The sequence below is a fragment of the Bos grunniens genome, chromosome 8, assembly GCF_055505025.1.
Source record: "Bos grunniens cultivar Pamir isolate PY7600 chromosome 8, Bosgru_T2T1.0, whole genome shotgun sequence".
In the NCBI taxonomy this organism is placed as follows: Eukaryota; Metazoa; Chordata; class Mammalia; order Artiodactyla; family Bovidae; genus Bos; species Bos grunniens.
This window is the reverse complement of record NC_141172.1, coordinates 59314722-59332243: the sequence shown is the minus strand read 5'-3', so window position 1 is coordinate 59332243 and position 17522 is coordinate 59314722. Positions and strand designations below refer to the sequence as shown.

Below are 17522 nucleotides of genomic sequence, written 5' to 3'. Positions count from 1 at the left end.
AATCTAGGCTGGCCTTCAGACTTGCTTTGGCCAAAAGAATATGGCAGAAGTGTGTCACTGGGCCAATACTTTAACAGAACTGGCTTGATGCCCTCTTATAAGCCAGCCACCATGTAAGAATGAGATTCACCTGAGACCACCATCCTGTGAAGAAACCTTTTCTCACAGGAAACCCAAGGAAACCTGGAGAAAGACTGTGTGGAGGAACACTGAAGCTGCTTCAGCTGCCCAACTGCCAGCTGAATGTGCCTGAGTGACCCAGCTATTGTCATGAAGAACAGAAGCACCACCCAGCCAAGCCTGGACTTAATTCCCGACCCATAGACTCATGAGAATAATTTTTTTTTTTTTTACTTTTTAATTTAATAAACTGGAAGTCTTACAATTGGAAGCAGAGGAGGGTTTTCTTCCCCTCCAAGAGTCCCTTGGAGGGAGATCTCCACTTACACTCACTCATACCCTCACACACTCACACTGACTCACTCACAGTTCCTGGCCAGAACCCAGGGATGGGAGGTGGAGACCTGATCACTCGCCACCTTGAGGTGGCCTTGAGCAGGTCCCTATAGTGTCTTCCACTACCTTGACGCCACCTCGCCCAGCCCTTGGCGATATTCAGAGCATGTCCTCATCCTCCTGGACCTTCGCTATGAAATGGGTAGGGATTAATGTGTCCATTTTGTAGACAAATAAAACAGTCTTTGAGAGTCATCTGCTCAAAGCAGCTGAGGCTAGAAAAGGGAGTCTGGACAAAGCAAGGTGGGGATGAGAAGATTTAAAAGTGTAAAGGTGAGGAAAGGAGTGGGAAAGTGTCATTGCTAATCCTCTGGTGGACTGTGTTCTCAGACCTCAGAATAATATATTATTGTTTTAATCATTGAGTTTTGGGGTGTTAGGCAGCAAGAAATAGCTATTCTCAATGGCTTGAGGCCTCCCCTGCTGAAAAGCAAATACTATTACTTTAATAAAAAGGTACGGGTAAAAATTTTCCAACATACAATATATTATATGTTATAAAATAAAATATATATATATTATTAGGAGGCATATAATATATTGGGAGGTTTCCAGGTCAAGATTGGACTCCATATCAATAGATTCATTCCAGAGTGGGAAACCAGGTACACAACTGGAATTCTTGAGAAAGACCTGCCAAGGGGATTTGTTCCACCTTATGAAATTCTTTTGGCCACTCCCATGACTGTCCTTTGTACCAGACCACCCATGTGGATATGCACATCTCTTTGCAAGCCTGCCTGGAGAGGAGACAAGCCACAGCCATATCAAAAGTACTAAGAGCTGAGAAGCCAAAGCCACATCAAAAAGCTCTGAGAACTAAGTACTCCTGAGTCCTCTCCAGGAGTCTCCAGTCTCACAGTACCGTCCGGGACTATGATAGCCAGAAAGGGAATTCCTCAGTTTTCACTGCTCTGTAGTAGCTTTCACCTGGAAAGAGAAGTGACATCCACAACTAACTAAGAAATAGCCACTGTGAAGTGTTCTTGGAGAATTGTGTGGATATGCAGATAAATAATTCGAGGACTAGCTGTGTGAACTGGGAAACCTCAGAGAGAATCCTGCCTACAGGATTCCTTGCAGTCTTTACCTCACTTGTGATGTTAGTTTGCTGCTGCCTACGTGGAAGGTCTTCCTTCCCCCTCACTCACCTTCCCCATCTTACAGTGATGGTGAACAGCAGTCATCCCTAGAAAGACACACCCACAGCCCAGTGAACGCACAGATATGAATCTGTGGATTGATCTGTCCCAAGAGAGGAGAAAATGATGGGAAAGCAGCCCCTCCCTAATGAAACATTGGAAAATATCAGGCTGGCAAAACTCCAGTGTCAAAAATATCTCTAATGTTTTACTCACCTGCACAAATACTGTAATGCTTTTATAGAAATTCTAAATATTTTTTTTTGGGGGGGGCAAATGACTGTGACTTCTTTCAAGTTAATGTTATTGCTACTCTTTCAAAAATGCTTTTTAAAAAACAAAGCTAGACTATTTATATTGGAAAATTTGAAATATATGCAACAATGGACCAGAATAGTATAATGAACCCATACACTCATCAACAAGCTACAACACTTATCACCTCATGGTCAGTCTGGTTTCATCTGTATGCCTGCCTAGTACCCTTGCCCGGATATTATATCTTTTCATATAAATATTTTAGATGTCTCTAAAAATGAGAATTATTTTTAAACCATAACCACAATGCTATTCTACATGTAAAAATGTTTATAAAACTTACTTAATATAATCAAATATTCAGAGTGTGCATTCCCTCAATTGTCTCATTTTTACCAGTTTGTTCAAATCAGAATTCAAAGTATAAAGATCTATGCTTTGTAATTGGTGGCAAGTTTCTTAAATCTCTTTAATATATAGGATCTTTCTTATTATTTTTCTCTTGTGATTTTTAATAAGAAATAGGACCAAGTATCTATAGTGTTTGTAATCAAATCGTCTTTTTGAAAATGGCTAACATGACAATTTTTGAAATTGGCTGACTTTTGGCTATATGTCCACCACAGAGAGTCATAATGCCTCATATGCCCTGCTTATGTCACAAGGGTCCTCCTGCAGTTTGATACTACAATCACAAGGTGCTTTTTGGAAGAGAATCTGAGGTTTTACTGCTGGATAAAAGAGGAGTCTCTATTTTAGTGGGTTAGGGAATTAAAACTTCATAGTCCTAACCTCTGTCTGGTAAGCATTCCCTTCTTCCCTCCCTTCTCGCAGTATAGGTGCTACAAATAGCAAGGTCTTGTTTTCAATTCAGAGTCTGGGATCCAAGTTCCAAAACAGTTCACTACCAGCTGACTGCATAGGATCTTGAACTTTCCCCCAGAGTAGTCCTCATATCCCCACATTTCCCCTAAACAACCAAACAACGTTTATTAAGGATATGGCAAGTAGAAACCTCAGTTCTCAAATTTACGTTTCAAGAAATGAAACTTTATTCCAAAGACATACAAAGGGCTAATAGGTCAATGAAAAGGTACTCAATCTCACTAATCGTCAGGGAAACGCAAGTCAAAACCTCAGTGAGATACCACCTCACCCCTGTTAGGATGGCAACAGGGAGGCCTGGCGTGCTGCAGTCCATGGGGTCACAAAGAGTCAGACACGACTGAGCGACTGAACTGAAAGTGAAGTGAGGGTGTGGAAAAAAGAGAAAACTTGTATACCGTTGGTGGGAATGTAAATTAGCACAGTCATTAGGAAGTTCCTTAAAGCATTAAAAATTGAGAATTCTCTGGCAGTCCAGTGGTTGGGACTCCGCACTTTCACTGCAGGGGCCCAGGTTCAATCAATAGCGGAAACTAAGATCCTTCAAGCTGTATGTGATGGCCAAAAAAATTAATTAATTTTACCATATGATCCAGTAATCCCACTTCTGAGTATATAGTCAAAAAATTGAAATCAGGATCTAAAAGTGGTTTCTACAGTCCTGTGTTCATTGTAGCATTATTCACAATAAGCAAGATATGGAACCAGTTTTAATATTTAGGATTTTTCTTATTCTTTTTCTTTGGTGATTTTTAAAAAGAAACAGGTCAACAGACAAATGAATAAATAAAATGTGAGATATATACATATACCTATGTTTATTTATACATATAAGTTAACCCTTAAACTTAGATTCTTTTTTTTTAATAAATATGTTCCATAGTACTGGACTTTCCTGGTGGCTCAGTGGTAAAAGAATCCACCTGCCAATTCAGGAGAGATGGGTTCAATCCCTGGGTTGGGAAGGAAATGGCAACACACTCTATTATTCTTGCCTGGGAAATTCCAAGGACAGAGGAGCCTGGTGGGCTACGGTCAATGGGGTCACTAAAGAGGTTGCTAAGGAGTTGGACACAACTGAGCAACTAAGCAACTACAATCACAGTACTACCTGATATGTGGTTGGTTGAATCCGAATGGACTCTCACAAGGAGGGCTGACTATAAAGCTATATGCATGTTCTCAACAACAAGAGGGTTGGTGTCCTTAACATCTGCATTGTTCAAGTCAGCTCTATAAAAGTAAGTATTATTCATCCATAAAAAGAAAGAAATCCTGCCATTTGCGACAACATGGATGAACCTGGAAGACATATGCCTAGTGAAAAAAGCCAGACACAGAAAGACAAGTACTGTATGACCTCATTTCTACTGAAATCTAAAAAGTTCAACTCAGAGAAGCAGAGAGTTGAATGGCTGCTGCCAGGGGCTGGGGGTAGAGAAAAAGGGAAGATATTGGTCAAAGGGTACAAACCTTCATAACTGATGAGTAAGATGAGTAAGTTATGGCAGTCTACTGTATAACATGGTGACTATAGCTAATAATACTATAATACTATGAGGAGGGCTTGGCAACCAACTCCACTATTCTTGCCTGGAGAATCCTGGTGGGCTACAGTTCATAGAGTTACGAAAAGTTGGACACAACTGAAGCAACTTAGCACGCTGCTGCTGCTAAATTGATTCAGTCGTGTCTGACTCTGTGCGACCCCATAGACGGCAGCCCACTAGGCTCCCCTGTCCCTGGGATTCTCCAGGCAAGAATACAGGAGTGGGTTGCCATTGTCTTCTCCAATGCATGAAAGTGAAAAGTGAAAGTGCAGTCACTCGCACACATGCACTATAATACTATATTGTATATTTGAAGTTTGTTGAGTAGCTCTTAAGTGTTCTTACCAGAACAAAAAAAGGTAACTATGTGAGGTGATGAATGGGTTAATTAGCTTAACTGTGGTAATTGTTTAACAATGAATACATAAATCAAATTATCACATTATACACCTTAAATATATATAATTTTTATTTGTCAGTTATACCTCCATAAGGCTTAGAGAAAAAAAGGAATTTATTTTTTCTGGACCTAAGTTCTGTTTTTTTCTGTTGTTTGGCAAAAGCCACTCTGTCACCTGGGAATCCTGCATCTTTCCTTTTCTAAATGTTGCCATCACTGATATGTGTTTCTCCCCAGCTGAGCTTCAGTCCTTGTCCCATGTTTGTTATCACATCTTCCTTTGACCCCGAGCATGTGACTTTAAACTCAGCTCTCCTTCAGCTACCTCTGTGCCCCTCTCAGGTTAATGGGGATCAGTCAGCATCTCAAAGCCACGCAGAGTCACAGGGACTTTGAGCTGCTGGCTGAAGCCCTGCCTACCTAGCTTCTCAAATTCTTTGGTGCTTTAGCACCACCAGAAGGGCTTCTGAGTCAGTGGGTCTAGAGTAAGGCTGAAGAATTTACAATTTGAACAAGCTTCCAGGGGATGTTGATGCTACCCGTATGAAGATAAGGCTTTGAGAACCAGGGGCCTGGACTTACTATGCGGTGACTTATTTTCTAGTTTTACCCCTTTCTGGGGCTCTAACCAGTAATGGGATCAACCCTCTGCATTCAGATTACCCAAACTGAAAGGTCTGTTATTTGCTACTCTTTACTCCTTACCTCCCCAGGTTTGGTCTAGCGGGGAGGTAGGGAGACTGGGGTCACTCTTTGTGAAAGACCCAAAAAGTCTATACTTTTCTCACTTCTCCAGCTGTCCTCCTCTCCCATCCAGAGAATCTTTATCTAGACCAAGAATCAGTAGATTTCTTCTGTAAAAGGCCAGATAATAAATATTTAGGCTCTGTGGGCTACACAGTTTCTGTTGTAATTACTCAACTCTGCTATTGGAGCGCAAAAGCAGCCATTAACACTACATAGATGAACAGTTGTGATTTTACATTTCAAAAAACTCCATGGAACTTGATTAATTCTCTTTTAATATAATTTTATTTATTTTTGGCTGCGCTGGGTCTTCGTTGCTGCACAGGCTTTTCTCTAGTTGCGAGACCAGGGGCTACGCTCTAGCTGTACTACCCAGGTTTCTCATTGCACTGGCCTCTTGTTGCGGAGCATGGGCTCTAGGGTACTCGAGCTTCGGTAGTTGCTGCACCACGTGGGCTCAGTAGTTGCAGCTCCTGGGCTCTGGAGCACAAGCTCAGTACCTGTGGTGCACAGGCTTAGTTGCTCTGCAGCATGTGGGATCTTCCCGGATCAGAAATCAAAGTCATGTCTCCTTAGTAGTCTCATTTTGAGTTATTTTTATAATTTAAAATTGTAAAAATCATTCTTAGCTCACAGACTTTACAAAAACAGGCATTGGATTGGATTTAGGCCATGGGAAGAACTTGGCCTACTGGCCATAATTTGCTGACCACTAACCTTAAATCATAACTTCTGTACAACGTTTCCCAAATTTGAAATCTGGTTTTTTTAGGGATGGAACTTGAACTTGATAGTAAGTTACAAATACATGGGATTGTTGCAGAGAAGAAGCCAGTTCTGACTTCATGTCCAAAATTGTTTCTTTGACTTGCTTTTCATTGTTTTTGTTATTATAATCATATATAATAGCCTGCTTCAGAGGACCCTGCCCCTCTGCCTGACTGTAAAGTGTTTTGGTTCAGCTCACAGAGAGATAATCTGACCCTGCCCACCTGTGAACAGCTACAACAGAAAGAAGAGATTAACACCCCCCTTCCAAAGACTGGCCATTCCCAGAGAAATTTTGGAAGACTGAAGACCCTTTCACTTTACTTCCCCACTGCCCCTTCCTCTCTATTCTACCTTTTGACTTTAGTTCTTCATTGCTTTTCTCTCTCTGACTGTATAAAAGAACCTGGCATCCAGCCCCTGACAAGATGGTTAATTACTCTGAGACATTAGTCTGCTATCTACTTGGTCCGCCAGTTTTCCAAATAAAGTCATATTCCTTGCCTCAACACTCATCTCCTGGATTCATCAGCCTGTTGTGCGACGAGCAGAGTGAGCTTGGACTCAGGAACAGGATGTGTCCACTTCAGCTTTATTGTTGGTCAGTTGCTCAGTCGTATCCAACTCTTTGCGACCCCGTGGACTGCAGCACGCCAGGTTTCCCTGTCGTTCACCAGTTTAGGACAGGAAATAAAGCTGACTCTTTCATTTCACTTTAACTGTTGGGTGGAGAATGCATCTAGAACTGAGGGCTAAATCCTCACTTTATTCCAAGCATGATTATTATAGATGAGATGCATTTTTGAGAGAATTACGAAGCAAGGAAAGAAAAGTAACTGACCATGATCTGCAGTTTGATACTCGACATTGATAAATGAATAGACATCTCCAGCTTCTCTGAATAACTTACCTACGTGAAAAAGACACCTAATAGTCTGTTTAAATGAGCTTGATGGTTTAGCAAAGTAACATATAAGATGTCCCATAGTGAATGAATGTCATTCCTTTTAGAAAAGCGATTCTCAACCTTAGCTGCATTTTAGTCACCTAGAAAACTTTTACAGCTCCAAATTCTATGGCTACACCACCGTCATTGAACCAGAATCTTGGGATGAAGACGCTTCCAAATTTTGGAGAATTTGTATCCAATGTTGGGAACCATTACTATAGCATAATATTCAGAATTTCTTCTCTTTTACCAGATGCACTGTGTCATGTCTGATATCAAAAGACACAAGTTACAATGCTTACATGATCCTGTGTAGTCTAACTCCTAAGTAGACTCAGATTCTTTGATTATAAACACTTACCTTTCTGGCCTTGAACCTGTGTGCCAGCTCCAGGTGAACTCCAGGCGGGCTTCTGGATTATGCGTAACCTTGGCAACAAAGAATTCTGCATGTACAAATCAATTTAAAAAATAGCAGAAGACTTGAACAGACACTTCACAAAAGAGGGTATGTGAATAAGTACGTAAGAAGTTTCCCAACATTTTTAGTCATCAGGGAAATACATTTTAAAGCCAAAATGAGATATAATTTCACAACTACTAACAATACCAAAAGACTAACAGTGCTAATTATTGGCAAAGACAGAGCAACTGGAACTCTCATACAATGGTGATGAGAGCATAAAATGTCACGACTACTTAGATAAACTGCTTAGCAGTTCCTTATAAACTTAAACCCTCACTTATCCCATGACCCAGCAATTTCACTCCTAAGAAACCAGAATAAATATTCACTAGAAATATTCAAGAATGTTCATGGTAATTTTATTCATGATAGTCCATAACTGCAAGCAACTCTGATATCCACCAACAGGAAAATGGATAAACAAATTGTGCTATATTTGTACAATGGAATACTACACAGCAATAGGAAAGAATGAAAAATTAATGCACGAAAAACACAGGTGAAACTCAGAAACATTATGTTGAGTGAAAGAAGCATGACACAGAATGTGTACTGTGTGATTCTATTTACATGAGGTTCAAAGAGAGGAAAAACTAATCTGTGGTAATAGAAACCAAAGCAGTTGTTTTCTGGGAGATGGGAGGTGCACAGGATTGACTGGAAAGGGGCAGGAGAATGAGGGAAATTTTTGGAGTGATAGAAAAATTCTAAAGCTTCATTGGACTAGTGGTTACCATGTGAATACAATTGTTAAAACTCATAGAACTGTACACTTGAGATACATGCATTTTATTGTATATTCATTGTACCTCAAGTGAAAAATCATGTAAGAAGAAGGCTGGAGTCCCTAAGACCACATATCATTGATTCCTCTCTTCAGGAGGCTTCTAGACCTTAGCTGAGGTGAGGATGGGCACAGGCTCTGAACAACACTCTGGCCAAGGCTGGGGTCCCAAATCTTCCTCAGCATAAGGGCAAGAACCCAGAGGTGGCAAAGTGAAGGGGCAATCAGAGAATATCAAGTAGTGCCATTGTGCAGTTCTGCTGGAGGTTGGGGTGTGTAAAGGAGAGGCTGAGAAACAGAAATGGCCATTGAATGCCAGGCTGAAGAACTTGATCTTAACCATAGATGATGGAGTCTGCTGGAGATTTTGAGCAGAGAGCTTCTCAAATAAGTGTCTTCTTCTTAAAGTTTTCACTGATTCACCTTTCATTTCTTCTTAATGCCTTTTTGAATTCAGAGGAATTCATGAAACTTATTAGCTGAAGTTCCTCCTCCTGGATTCTATCAAACTCATAACCTTAGTCTCCTGATGATGAGCAAAAGCATGAAGGCTGCTGTTTGCTTTGGATTCAGACTTGTCTAATCCTTTCTTAGTACCAGGGAGATGCTTTCATGGAAATTTTCCCGAGAAGCTTATACTCTGACTCCATTTTCCTCATCTCCAATTCATTCCTCACACTCAGCAATCTTATTTCTCTTTCCACTATTCTTAAACCACTCTCATAGAATGCTAACCCTATTAATTAGGAGTCTGTAATAGTTTATCTAGCACAGTAGAACAAATTACCCCAAACTCAGTTTCGTTAAAACCATGATAATCATTTATTATCTTTCATGTTTTTTGTGGGTCAGGATATCAGACAGGGCACCACCAGAGTGGCTTGTCTCTGCCCTTTGATGTCTTGAGTTGCAGCTAGAAGACTTGAAGACTAGAGGCTGGAATCAGTTGAAGGCACATTCACTCATGTCTAGTGATTCAATCTGACTGTCAGCTGAGACCTTAGCTGGGATTGTTGGCAAGAATATCTACACATGGCCTCTCCAAGTGGCTTAGGTTCTCTTACAATATAGTTGGGTGAGTTGCAGAGGCAGAGAAAGAGAAGGGGAATTTCCTTTTTATACCTTAACATAGGATTTCACACAACATCACCATGCCAAACTCCACTGGTTAGGGCAGTCAGAAGCCCCACCCAGACTCAAGGAACAGGAACACAGACACAGTCACATTGCATTCAGAGAATGTACAATAGGATATAAATACAATGATGCAGCCATCTTTGAGAAAAACAATCTGCTACACTCTTTAGCTTTTGTGTTGTAGAAAATCCAAGACTAACTGGCTTAAGCAATGTAGAAATTTATTGAGTCACATATGTGAAAACTCCAGGGGTGGGCCTGACTCCAGATAAGGCTTGACTAAATCTTAAGCTGTCATCGGAACCTGGTTTCTCTTTCTTCATCTCTGGGCTTAGCATCTTCTGTACTAGCTTTTGTCTCAGAAGCTCCCCCTCATAATGACAAGATGTTGCCACATATCCTCCATCCACATATCCTCTCTTGCTCAACTACTTCAGGAAAAGAAAAGTCTGCTTTTCTGATATTTCACACAAATACCCAGGAAATTGAGTTTCTTTGGCTCTAATTGTCCTAAGGACTTGGCTTGTGCCCATCCCTCAACAATTTACCGTTGTCAAGGAAATGTTCTGTATGAACCAGCTCAGACTTAAATCACACATCCACCTCTGGAGCTAGGGGCAAGGTCAGCATCACCCAAAGTCACACGTCTTCTGCAACAGAGATTAAATCATCCTTACCCCTGGAGTTTTCACATATGTGAGTCAATACATCTCTTCTTTGTTTAAGCCAGTTAATCTTGGGTTTTTTGTAACATGAAACTGATAGAGTCTGCAGCAGACTGTTTTTTCCAAAGAGGGCTGCGTCCATCTATTTATCTCATTGCACACTCTCCTCTTGCAATGTCACTGATACACCACCCACTGAAAAGTGAGGTTTTACTTCTCAGACATCAGGAGTTTATATTTCTCACGTCATAAAAACCCTAGAGTCATGACTTCCCTGGTGCTCCAGTGGCTAAGACTCTGTATTGCCAGTGCAGGGGGCATGGGTTCGATATTTGGTTGGGGAACTAAGATCCTGTAAGCCATGTGGCGTGACCCAAAGATTAAAAATAAAAAGCCTAGAGTCATACAGCTACTTGTGTCCATCCAGTGGGTAATGATTCAGGGCTGGTAGAGCTTGATCTTTCTACTTTTTCTCAAAAGATAGATGCCCCAGCTCTAGTCATCATGTCTGACTAGACATTATGACTCCTTTGTGTCTCACACCACATTGCCACTACTTGCTGTAAAAGTAATCAGGGAAGTGAGTATAGGGTAGGGGGTAGGTAAGGGAGAAGAGGGATGGGAGTGATATTAGCTTATCCAACCCACTTCAGTCCTAGACATGCCACCTTCATCCGAATCACATGGCTCCAATAAGAAGGGCTGTGTCATCTGTAACAAAATTGGAGTCCACTTACTGTAAGAAGGCTAATAAAATGCTGGATGGCAAGTGTGAAGAATGACCACTAACTTCATGTCTTTTTAAATTCCTCAAGTCTTTTATTTCTGTGAGAAGCTAGAAGAAACTCTCACAAACTCTTACTGGTAATTGCCAAATTCTGTAGAAGTTTAAGTAATATTATTATTGGATCTCTTTTTCACGTTTGATGCTGCTGGTTTCTCTCCTTCTTGCAACTCATTGCTTCTTCACTAAAACTACGTTTCCCTTGCTTCTGTGACACTGCTCTTTTGGTTGTCTTGAACCCCTCTGGCTATATGATTTATGCATTTGAGAGGCCCTTCTTCCTTATCCTGCCCCTTACCATGGACCTGACTGCAGTCAAACACCTTTCTTATTCTGTCTATTCCCTTCTCTTCGTCGAGTTTCTTAACTTGATTGCTCAGTTCAGCTATCTCCTTCTTATTCCTATAATAAGGAAATTTAAGATTGTTAATCTTCCTGTAAGTAGAGATTGGGCCCATTCCCATAAGCTTTGTTATGTAGTGCTCTCCCTTTGGTAAATATCTAAATAGATTTTGCTTTCCTTGAATTTATTTTGTAATATGAATTATGCATATTCTGCTTTCTTTTTTGTTTGCACTTGCCTGTTGTCTTTTCCTAAAGGTTATGTTTAATGTTTCTGCTCATTCATATGTTGCACACACTTGACTTAAACACACACACTTAACTTTCGTCTAGCACACATATGGACCCTCTTTATCCTCTATGTTGATTAATTCAAATGCCACTGGCACAGGCCCAGGGATTTCTGAACTTATGGCCCACTATTGAAAGTGCTTTGGACATCCTTGATGTACTTCATGGAAGAGATGTTGAGGGAGCTGAACCAGGCAGGATTTTTTGGTTGCCAACAACAGAAATCAGTTCTGGATAACTTAAGAAAAAATTATATGGGCTAGCTCACAGCAGAAAAGGAAAGGCTGAAGAACCGAACGCACCCATCATCCACAGGCCAGGTGGCGCTAAGTGGTAAAGAACCATTTGCTAATGCAGGAGACACAGGTTTGATCCCTGGTTCGGGAAGATCTCCTGGAGAAGGGAATGGCTACCCACTCCAGTATTCTTGCCTAGAGAATCCCATGGACAGAGGACCCTGGCTGGGCTGTAGCCCATAGGGTCACAGAGTAGGACACAACTGAAACTACTTAGCACAGCACACAGCACATCATCCACAGGGAATGTTTCCCACCACTTCTTATGGAAATATGCAAATTCATTAAACATAGGAGAAAACAATCTGTATTCCTTCCCTCAGCAGACACTGCTCTAGGCAGCAGACAGTCAATGGAGAATATGATGATGGCCTGCTTTCAAGACACAGATGTTTAGCATTGATCTAGACCCAATACTATGGCTCAACAGCCTCATTTCCTGACACTTTTCAGCCATAAATTTCAGCCTAAATTTCCTGCCATGCACTTCCCTGGTGCACCAGGTTCTTTAATGCTTCCATAATTTTGATTATGCTTCTTCTTCTATTAATACCTGTAATGCCCTCTCCCACATCTTTACTTGGCAATCTTCTATTCAGTCTTCAAAAATCAAGGAAAATGTCACTACTATTGGGAGGTCAATAGTGACTCTCCCCTTTTCCCTGCGCAGTTCAGAACTATTTGAGATGTAGACAGAGGGACTGGCTGATTGAGATTAAAATGTCATTTTTATTATTAATAAAGTCTAGCTTGGAGAATATAGTTTATATTTGAGGTCAAATGACTTTGTTAATATCTGGCCATGGAATTAGTCAGACATTTTTAAAAAATGAGGCCTCCAGCCTCCAGGCCAACATCTTGACTGCCATTTCACAAAAAATCTATTACCATTGACCTTATCTCATGCTTTGCTGGCTGTCTGGTTACTCAGCTGCCTCTCTGATGGGCTGTGAGCTCCTAGAATCCTGAGCCTTGAACTTGGTCATTTAACTCTGTCCCAACACAGCAGACAGATGAAAGGCTCAAAGAGAGTGCGCTGGATGAATGATGACTGCCTTCTAGCCAAATGAATGAATGCTGGAGATTCCCAGGGTTCTTAAGTCAAAAAGCAGAGACTTCATCTAAGGGTCTTTCTGAAAAACCAGACCTAGGTCTCATAATAGCAACATCCGAGGGAGAGACTACTTTCACTTGGAAAGATTGCCAACACCGCCCCCGCCCACCTCCACCAACCTCCACCCCAAATAATGACAGAGGGGAGGAGTCTTCAAGTATCACTGCAAGAAGAAATGTCACTTTCGGTAACTGTGCATGGCAAAGCAGGATTAGAGCAAGGAGACAATAACTACCCTATTAACGCCTCACTTCATAGCTTACTTTTCCAACAGTTTTCTGAGGCATTCAGAGATAGGACTGTAGTTTCATTTTGTTGAAGAGAAAGCTGAGAATCAGAGAAAGAGAGCAATGAGCACAAATTCACATGGAAAGGAAGTAATCCTTGTATTTCAAACAGAGAATTGTTACAAGACTCTCCAGTGTCCTTCTCAAAAGACTCTTGTCTCCTGAGACTCAGCCCAAGCCTGCACTCCCCAAAGACTCCTAGGCAGAGATAAAGTAAAAAGTAGTTTCTTTCTTGCTGAGAACACTTTCAGCCTATTTGCAAAGAAATCCCAACAAACCAAGTGTGAAGGGAGAGGGATGCAAGACTTGTGAAATGGAAGGGAAAGTATTGAAGAAGTTTCTGGATGGCAGAATTCAGCTGTAGTTCATTAGAGCCCCTCCCTCCTCTTGGAAGCCATCTTGGGATGATGTTCTGAGCCTGAAATTCCCGCTCCTTTTTGCTGAGCTCATTATGAATGTTGGGAAGTGATGTGTTGGGGGAGCAGAGTTGTGGGAGGGAGGAGGGCATTGTCTGGAGTTCACCAATTGACATCACTTATGCCCTCTTCTCTATACTCGTGACGCACTTTATACAGGCTTCTATCATGCGTCTTAACAACCCACCTCTGTCTAAATCTTAAGAACTCTTTTCTGGGATATTTGATAAAGAATTAATGATTTCTGCAGTTTCTCAGGAGCCATCTGATAAACATTAATAATTGAGATGAGGATGAAAGAAGAGAATATTGAATGTCAGTATTTACAAATGCTTCTGCCTTCTCTCTTTACCCTCTCACCAGGAGAGTAACAGAAGCTGAGAGTAGACTAGACTGCTTTTCAGGAGAAAGAATGGGAGCAGGGAAGGAGGAGGAGGGAAATCAGTAGAGGCTGAGGATGTGAAGAGATGGAGACTGTCAAATGAACTGTCACCCTAAAGAGTGGAACTGTAGGAGCAGAGCTTTGTAAGAAGGATTTTCAGAAAATAGCTGTATGTTTTGTGATATAGCTCCTCTCTGTTTTCAAGGATATTCTGCAGAGATTTATACTACTTTTCAATGCTTTTCAGAAGTTGCATTTCTTTAATGCATCACTAACCTAATTTTGTCCTCAAAACTTAAGATACATTATAAGTAATAATAAGTAATTATAATTATTATAAGTATTATTATTATAAGTAAGTATAATTATAATTATTATAAGTAAGTATTATTATTATAAGTAATTATTATAAGTAATAATACTTTTTTTTTTCCTTTTTTTGGTGACACCACACTGCTTGCAGGATCTTAGTTCCTTGACGAGGGATTGAATCCAGGTCACAGCACTGTGAGCACCAAGTCCTAACCTCTGAACTACCAGGGATGTCTCATAACACTTTTGATATTATTATACTAATCACAACTACTCTTTATTGAATGCCTATAATATGCCAGGTCCAGACATTCTGTAATCACTGCAGAATGATCACAGAGAATCACTCATTCACTGCATTTAAATTTTTTCTAATTGACTTCAAATAATTTCATATGATTATTGATTCATACATAGAGAATTGCCATTATAATCTGTTCCTGGAGTCATAAACTCACATGTCTATGGGGATCAGGTGCTAGTGAAGTGGGCCATGGTTAACAGTATAAAATTGACATTGACCATGGGAGTCAAGTCATCTAAAGGAGGAACAGAGACTGATCAGATGGAGATTTTATGCCCCTAGGAGGGAACTTCTGATTAGTCTTGGTCAATTTTATCCTGAGAAAATGTGGTCTCATTGTTACTGGACTTTGTGTAATTTTTCCCAGAGAAGCTAGAAATGCCTTTTATATATTCCTGATTTTTAAATTTTGTGTTCTTTGAAACATTTGAATATAAATCTTTAGGGTAACTACCTTATGTCCCCTATTAAAATAGGCCAAAGAACAAAATAAAGTTAGTGTCATTGATAAGAAAAGCTAAAGCCACTTGGCTCTTGAGAAAAAATGGAGACCAGAATGAGGACAGGGTTTGTTGCAAAGTTTCTGTAGAAACTTGGTTTCTTTATTACCCAGTTTGTGTACTTTAAGTCTGTACTTTTCTAACTGAACCCTGGATTTCCCTAAAGGAACTGTGATTCTAGATAAGAATAATATAGTGAAATCATGAAGCAGAGCACTCAAATTTAAAAGATAGGCTGTACTCCAGCTAAGGGAGACAATCAGATCTGTTCTAGGCTTCTCTCCACTTCCAACTACAGTGATTTCTGGGACTGGATCCTATTGGTAGTCCAGAGGTGAAATCCATTTCTTAATCCTTCCACCAGCATGGTGCACTCTAGCTGAGTTCTGTGTCCTCAGGCTAGAGAAGAGAGTAAGAATGGAGAAAAAGAATGGGAGTGGGAGAAAGGGAGGGAGGTGTAGATTTTCAGGCTCAAATGTTGTCAGAGCAGGGAGGAACCTTAGATAGCAGGCCAGTCCAATTTTCAAAAATCCTTTTTTTTTTATATTGTGAAATTAAGATATTCTCTTCTGCCTTCATTTATAGATGAAAGAACAAGCTCATAAAGCGACCATGCAATGTCAGTGAAGTGCAGGGACAGCTTTCACAGAGACAGACGTTGGGATTGAACCAGATTATTACCAATAGAAAGGGAAGAGGCTGGAATGTTGGGAAGTTTCATTCAATTATCTCTTTTTATGTCTGGTAAGAGACTGGAAAGAAAAGGACAAGGACTGTGTTTAAGTATATATGTGTGCTCAGGCTCAGTCACTTCAGTTGTGTCCAACTCTTGGTAACACTATGGACTATAACCCACCAGGCTCCTCTCTCCACACAGTTCTCCAGGCAAGAATACTAGAGTGAGTTGCCACGCCCTCCTCCAGGGGATCTTCCAGACTTACTATGATTCTGTGCTCAGAGTTCTATATTGCCATTTTACTTAAGTATTACCACTCCCCTGGGGAGGGGTATAGTTATTCTCATATTAGAAATAAGGAAATTGGGGGTCAGAGGGCTAATTAACTTATCCGGTGTCACAGTACTAGAAATGTAGAGTAACTATCAATAGAACCCAGGTCTCTCTGACCCTCAAGTTTCAATCCCATGTCCACTTAACCACTTAATAGTTTATGAAAAGAATGATGATATTTTCGTTATGATGGCTGTATTTTTTCTTTTTTCTTTTTTTGTTTTTTTTACAACTTTGCAAGCTTACTTTCTATTTACAACTACTACAAAATATTGGCTATATTCCCTGTGTTGTACGTTACATCCTTGAGCCTATTTTACATTCAGTACTTTGTACCTCCCACTCCCTTACCCCTACATTGCCCCTTTCTACCCATCTCCATGGGCTTCCCAGGTGGCGCTAGTAGTAAAGAACCCATCTGCCAATACAGGAAATGCAAGAGATTCAGTTCCATCCCTGGGTCGGGAAGATCCCCTGGAGGAGGGCATGGCAACGCACTCCAGTATTCTTGCCTGGAAAATCCCATGGACAGAGGTGCCTGGCAGGATATGGTCCATAGGGTCGCAAAGAGTTGGACACGTCTAAACCAACTTAGCACACATCCCTCCCCACGCTAACCACTAGTTTGTTCTCCATGTCTGTGAGTCTTCTTCTTTTTTTGTTATATTCACTTGTTTGCTGTATTTTTTAAATTCCATATATAAGTGCATATATAGCATTTGTCTTTGTCTTATTTCAGGATAAGTGTGCATTAATTATGCAATCTTCCAATTTTTATTCTGAAGTGGGAGAATGGGAAATAAGTACCTAGCGTGCTGCAGCCCATGGAGTCACAGAGTCAGACACAACTGAGCAACTGAACAACAGCAACCCACTGACAAACTACAAGGAAAGGGAAAAGAGTCCTGCTGCTCAGACACAGTGGCACCATATTTTGGTAAGGAATGAAGAAAACCCAACAGAATTGGGTTCTAAGGCTATCTTCCACCATAATCCAGTCATTTGACTTGGTCTTGGTTTTCTCATATGTAGAATGGTACAAAGAAAGGATTAGATCAAATGAATTATGAGGTTCCTTCAAACTCTAAGGTCTATATTTCCAAGGCTAGATAGAGGTGCCCAGTGGGAAGATGTTTTTAAATCAGCAAGAAAGCTAACAAGCAAAAAAAAGAAAAAAAAGAGTAGAAGACAGGTAGACTACAGAGAATATCTAATCCA

General features: G+C 40.6%; 1 long non-coding RNA gene across 1 annotated transcript in view; it reads right to left on the bottom strand.

Annotated features, from left to right (window-relative positions):
* Positions 1-17522, bottom strand: part of LOC147367172 (uncharacterized) — a 36731-nt gene that overhangs the window by 7785 nt on the left and 11424 nt on the right. The window contains exon 2 of the long non-coding RNA XR_015169899.1: positions 7577-7644. This is a non-coding gene — a long non-coding RNA (uncharacterized LOC147367172). The remainder of the gene's footprint in view (positions 1-7576; positions 7645-17522) is intronic.